Genomic DNA, 6,775 nt, shown 5'->3' on the forward strand with positions numbered 1-6,775 from the left:
GGCATGCTTCTGTTGGACAAACAGTAAGTTGTGTTGAATGTTCCTAAAACACCCAGACACACACTCACACACACAGAAACACACATGTTCAAATTGGAACATACATGTGCGGAAGGAAATCCAAGATGCAGCTGCTTTTTACAGTGATGTTCTTGGAGCCCTGTTCCTCAAATGGATCACCCCAGTCCTCAGCTTCTGCATGCTATACATGTCCTACTATAACCTGAACAAGCACAGATCCTGGCTGCTCATCAACAACCCCAATGAGACCTGGTGGATACGCTACCTGGTGAGGTCACAAGTTCTTTCTACATCATGATATAAATTAAAATGTAGGGAATGAGCGGCAGAGATGTTGTGAAAGCCTCATCAAAAACTCCCCTTCTTAAATCGTATAGTAAATCTCCAGTTAAAGTCCCAGTTAAACATTTTAACATCAACAAGAGTGTCACCATTCTTTGACTGAATTTTGAGTGTATTTCTAATTCAGATGCATCTAATTCATGATACAAACATTGCATCTAATTCAATGCAATGCATGTATCATTTGTGGCAGACCCAGAACGGGTTGGCGTTGTTTGCCTGGTGGGCCCTCTTGGAAGCTGTGGTGTGTTTTGGAATAGTCCTCAAGTACAAAGCTGGTCTGCAGGATCCTGCGGTCAGCACCGCAGTCCTCACTGTGGTCCTCTTCTGCATACTGACCTGGTAAGGCATGACGCTGCTGTCAAACAGGGCATAATCAATGGAAATCAATAAGGAAAAACTATTTAAATCACTGGGACGAACACAACAGAAATGAAGGATGTAATCGAAGAGTCTTGATAGTGCCCAATATTTGTTTTTTTCCCATGGATAATCAGACAAAATTAAAAGTATGGGAAGCTTTCAATTAGTAAAAACATTGAAAGGCAGTGAATGAGAATTAATGTGGCTCCCTACAGGTTTGTCTTACAGAACATCCTGTTCACCAAGTACATGGACTACACGTTCACGGTTTACCCCTTACTTATTCTGGGACTGGGTGCCATGTTCACCAGAGGCTATCGTGTCACTGACCTGGCTACAAACACAGTATACTGTGGTAAGACTTACCTTAATAATCTGATTTAATAATCTGATGTTTTGGGGTTGTTGTTTTTTTTGGAAGTTTAACCTGACTGCTATTATCTCTAGGGTGTCTTATGGTCGTGGTGACCAAACTGGGCTTGTGGCATTTGTTCTCTGTATGTTGCTCAGCATGCGTAGCTCCTGATGAGGAGCCCTGTTCGACATTTGAGGGCTGTGAGACAGTGTGCCAGCCTGAAGGCAAGAAAAACACCAGCATCAGAAGTGATAACATCAAGAAAGTCTTCTGCAAAATCTGATTTCATCCAGTACTATGGCAAAGTAATAATGTGATTGTCATTGTAAATAAATCAACTTCATGCATTATGCTTTGGCCCTTTATTTACAGTCACTATGGCTGATCTTTTATCAACTGTTCTCATTTAAGTGTTAATAGAGTAATACAGTAGTTTGCATGTATGTACCTTGCATTAATCACCAAAAGGGGGCAGCATATATTCATTACAGCCTAAGAAAACATTTTGACCAACAGAGCTACGTTTTACCACAAGAGGGCACAGTGTCTCGAGCATTTAAAGGGGCAATCAAACCAAATTTTAAACACATATGTTTCAAAACTGAATTTCATTAACAAAAGAATCCAGCAAAGCAGATGAAAAGGGTCTGATGTGATACATACTATGTTTTTGTTTTTTGAGGTGCCATGTCAAGTTATATCTAAGATCAAAATGTCAAAAACTCAATAATTCTTGAATTGTAGTTGCTGTTTTTTACTCTCAAATCCCCACCTCAACAGAAATATACATAATAACAATGTTTTCTAACTTTGCAAACAACAAAATCCCTAATATTTCAACTCTCTCTCTGTCTCTCTCTCTCTCTCTCCCTCTGTCTGTCTGTCTGTCTGTCTCTCTCTCTCTCTTGCACGCTCTCTTTCTCTGTCTCCCCTCTCTTTCTTGTCTGTGACGCCATACCAGAGTGATAATCACACATGCTCAAGTTTATAAGGGCTCTCTTTCTTGATGTGGCTTAAAGAATAGAATATCAAATAGCAAACATGCCTACTGGTTGTGGAGAGGAGCGGCACGATGACCTTTGATGAGGACACTGAGATGAATGGAGCCGAATGGCAGATGAAAGCAGCCAAACAAAAGACAAAAGGGATAGAATGAGACTGTCCATGGATGGATGCATTGACCGCACAGCCGAGCAAATTGGTCTCCATCTGCACCATAGCTTTGTTCAATGGGACAAAATAAAGACATTAAATGCAAAATGTTCCCTTTTTTGCTTATTGCCACATACTGAGGCGTGTTTTGATGCTGAGATACAATATGTCTTCAAGGCTTTTTGTTGATAGGTGTACTATATTGCCTTAATGGGTGCTCTAAAATCTTGAGAATCATGGTTTGATTCACAGAAAACAGAAAACTGTGCACTCACGACATGGAATCAGAATGTTTTATTGCTGTTGGTGAAATGCTAATTTGGTGTGTAAACAGACAGGCCATAGATTGCGAAAGTGCCTACTGTAGTGGGTGGATGTCTGTGACCCGGATCATATGCTCACATTGGCAATTTGTTCGACTGTCTCATTAATTAACTGAAAATTCTGCAGTGGGTTTTTCTCTCTGGCTTTACAATGCAGAACTGATTAACTTTAAGGGTCGGTGAGAACCAGCCACAGCTACACAACACAATGCATCAGTTTAGTTCTTTCACAGTTGGTTGAACAACTGCCATTGTCATCCCTGGTGCAATCATGGCATTGCACTAGACAGGGTCCAGTGAAAGCCAAAAGCTGAAGCATCGGTACCTTTCTGTCCTCTGAGCATTAACATTTTTAAACACTTTTGAGTATCAAGCCATCGGTTTGAAAGAAAACCCCTTTTTTTCTTAGGGCCCAGTATTCTTACCATGCAATAAGAAAAATCTGGAAAAGTACTGTGTGTTACAATTGCAGACAAACCATACTGGATCTTACCACAGAGTTTGAGCCTGTTTCATAGGCCTGACCCGTACATTTACCCATGCGGAAAATAAAATATTTCATGTCTACCCATTTCCAACTGGTTACAGATTGTGTAGGTCCAATCAAATTTGCTTTAGAACTGTTTTCCATCCATTTACTGGCAAAACAAATTGTTCCGTTTGCTATAAATACCTACAAGGGTTGAAAGTGGTTAATTTTTAGATGCCAGGCGATAGTACGCTTTAGTGACGGCTGCAAAGTCCACTAAATGGGCCTTAAATTGCTTTAGGAACGTGAGTCCTGCACATATTGCACTGTGGTGTTATCACATCTCACCACAGCACTCAGGCCAAATCCTCCCTGGAGTAAAACATTGGGGAAAACGGCATAACTGAAGAAAGAAATGGAGGTGTTTTACTGTCTGGAGGCCTTGTAATTGTTTTTTTACTCTCCAAAGACCCTTTTTCCATAAGAGAAATAACCTAGATATGCAAATGTGCATTTGCAATTAATTTAATTCATATAATTATGCAGAGAAAAGAGATTGGGTTGGAAAGAAGTCTCACCTTGTGCCAAGTTGTCCTCCCACTCAAGCTCCCTCACTCTGAGGGATACAGCTAAATTAGCTTGTCTGATTGACGAGAATATTGAAGCATGCTTGGCTAAACAGATGAATATCAATTGTATTTAATAGCTGAACATTTTAATGACTAGTCTCCAACCTTTTGGAATGAATAAAAGTTACACTGGTTAAACACAATGCTGTGGGAAGTAATCAATAACCCTGGAAGAAAGAAGCTGTTGTGTTGATTTGTATAAGCAGCTGAAGTGGCTGCTACTTCTTTTCTGACAGATGAACTTTCCTGCTAGATGGGTTGGAAAATGTGTGACTAAACGTACTGAAGCTACGACCCCAATTTCAATGCTTTTCATGTTTTCACTTCAAATGAGGTTCTACACTGTCCTTTGTGGTTTGAGCGATTTCCCTTTCATTGCATCAAGATTCAGTGAGCTCTCTGCTCCATCAGGCGCTTTGAGGCACTTTGTGGTGAACCTGTTCTGTTAAAAGCTCTTTCTAAATAAAACTGAGGTGACTTGAACTGACCAGGTATTTGTTTGTTCTCAACATCTGAAATATGCACTATAAAACTTTTATTTATAGTTGTGTATCTTAAAACATTTCCAAAGGCAAACCAACAAGAAAATAGTAGAATTAGATTGATAACAATATGACAGAATCAATTCATTTCTTTCATGTTGCTCATTAAATACTTTGCTGTTGTTGCATGCTCTTTTGAATATTGAAGAGATTTCAAATTTAAGCATTCATGGCTGAAGGAAGAAAATTAAGTAATGAGCTGAAACTAAGATAAAAATGTCTTCAGGAGTCCATATCTGCCAAAGCAGGATTTGTTTATAAAATGATAAAACAGAATCATTATGGGAACCATAATATTTAGAACATCAAAACTGCAACCATAAGTGATAAAATCATTTAAAAAATGTAAACCTTCCCTTCTCTTCTCTTATGACAGTGATGTCCCGATTAACTTGACAATGCTGCCCTGACTTTGTCCACTCACACAAGAGAGGTTTTCATTCCACTTTAGCAAGAAAATAAGTAATAAACAAAAGTCAGGGATAATTTGTGTCTATAGATAATATAAAAACAAGTATATATATGTAGCACAAAAACACCCTAACACTTTCTGAAGTTCTCCTCAATAATGTAAATAACCACCAGCAGAGATTTTAAGCTTAAACTGTAACTGAATCAACAATGTGTTATGTCAGCTCATTATGCACAGCTAACCTCTTATTATCCCTCAAACAATATCACAATTTCAGTAACTCGCTATGTTCACACAACAAATATGCCTTGGATATACAATTAGGACTCTGATGTAGAGATTGTGAATACAAATGCATTTCTTCAGAGTATTAAAAGTCTTCCACATGCTTTGTGCATTTCTGAACAGTTTATGGAGCTTCAACAGCATGTAAACACATTGGCCTTTGCTGGAAGCATGCATCAAACTTGAACAATACCGGATATTATAACTGTGGCACAGTGATGCCAATTAGCTTGGTAATACAATTAAAATATATGCAAATGTACCAAATTAATTAATCCCACGGCACAGTCACACTAATTAGCTGGTAATCCCTGACTCCTATTCCTCCATATTTAACACCAACTCACTCAGTCCAGATTTGGGGACAGCAGAGTGAAAACAGTAGGAATAATTATTACTTTAAATGGGTGATTTTTTTTTTTTAAATAGATCTGGCTAATTAGGAGTGGTACTTTTGACAGAGTCAGTCTACTAGGACACAGGCAAACCAACAAGGAACTTGTTGATGTTAATCAAAAGATATAGACTTTAATTTACACTTCTAATTAAGAGAGGTGATAATTAGAGTGAACGCACTCCTCTAGCGGTCTGTAAATGATTTAGTCACAGTGTGGACAGCAGACAAACACAGAATTATTACAATATCCCTGACTATCAAAGACACACACGCATAATGTGTACACTTAAGACAGAAACACTTTGCATATCTCAGTCAAATGGCACCTGGTGAAACCACACTCTTGGTTGTCTGGGACCACTGATTCAGACAATCAACCGAATTGTATCCTCTACATCTGTGATTTATACATCATTTCTTATTTATCACTCTAGTTGTACTGCACGTGTTACTCGACTCCCTTGGCAGAACCATGCCACCTTGTTTTGGACTTCCAGTGCCTAACTGCATTCTCAGGTTAGTCCTATTCTGTTCAACCGCCTATTGTACACTGAACTGCTGCACTACTGGACACTAAATACCCCCCAGTGCTGCTACACTGGAACAGTTCTTTGGCTCTGAATGCATACTTGTAGTGTCTTTATGTTAAGTCTACTGGTATACAGGAAGTCCTGTCTGCACTAAATATGACTTGTGCTGCACCTACTGTGTCAATCTTGTATTGTGTCAGCACCAATTAACCAAGTCAAACATTGCTCCTGTTGTAGTTGGTGGAAAAAATTCTGACTCTGAAATATTGAAATTATATCAAAATATTGCGACTGCTGATGGATTACCCAAATAGCTGCTCTCAAAGACTTCCTTTAAATATCAGCAATTCTTCAAGATGACTAGCAGAAGCAAACAGACCTGAAAAATTTCTATAAAATATAGATGTAACTGCCATGATAATTGATTGTCAGAATTCGAAAGTTAAGTTTTGTTGTACATTTATAATAACCTTTATAATAATAACCTTTATTTGTATAGCACCTTTCATACACAACATGCAGCTCAAAGTGCTTTACATCAATAGAAGGCAGATTAAAGACAGATAAAAAGATAAAATTCATATAAAAGAACAAGCAAAATGCATTGCATTAAAAGAATCAAATCAAGTAAAGTCGCTTTGGATAAAAGCGTCTGCCAAATGTGAAATTGTAAATTAAAAAGATATTTTTACCCCCTTAAAGGAAACACAGAATCAATCGGTGTTACTTCTTGGTATGGAGTAGTCACTCTCACATTGGTGACACTGTCAACCAGTATACGATTCAGTGTGCCTTACCTCTTCAAAGATAATCACAACTTAAAAGACCTTTTGTCGGCCTCATCCGACAAAAATATGTATAGTGCTATAACTTTTCGGAGAGTGAACTCCCTCAGTTCTTCCTTTCAAAAGGAAATCAATACATTGCATTAAAAGAAGAAAATAGAAAGATAGTT

Source organism: Centroberyx affinis, unplaced genomic scaffold, assembly GCF_046629955.1.
Source record: "Centroberyx affinis isolate AG114_WGS23_722 - 3 ecotype Tasmania unplaced genomic scaffold, CSIRO-AGI_Caff_v1 ptg000109l_1, whole genome shotgun sequence".
In the NCBI taxonomy this organism is placed as follows: domain Eukaryota; kingdom Metazoa; phylum Chordata; class Actinopteri; order Beryciformes; family Berycidae; genus Centroberyx; species Centroberyx affinis.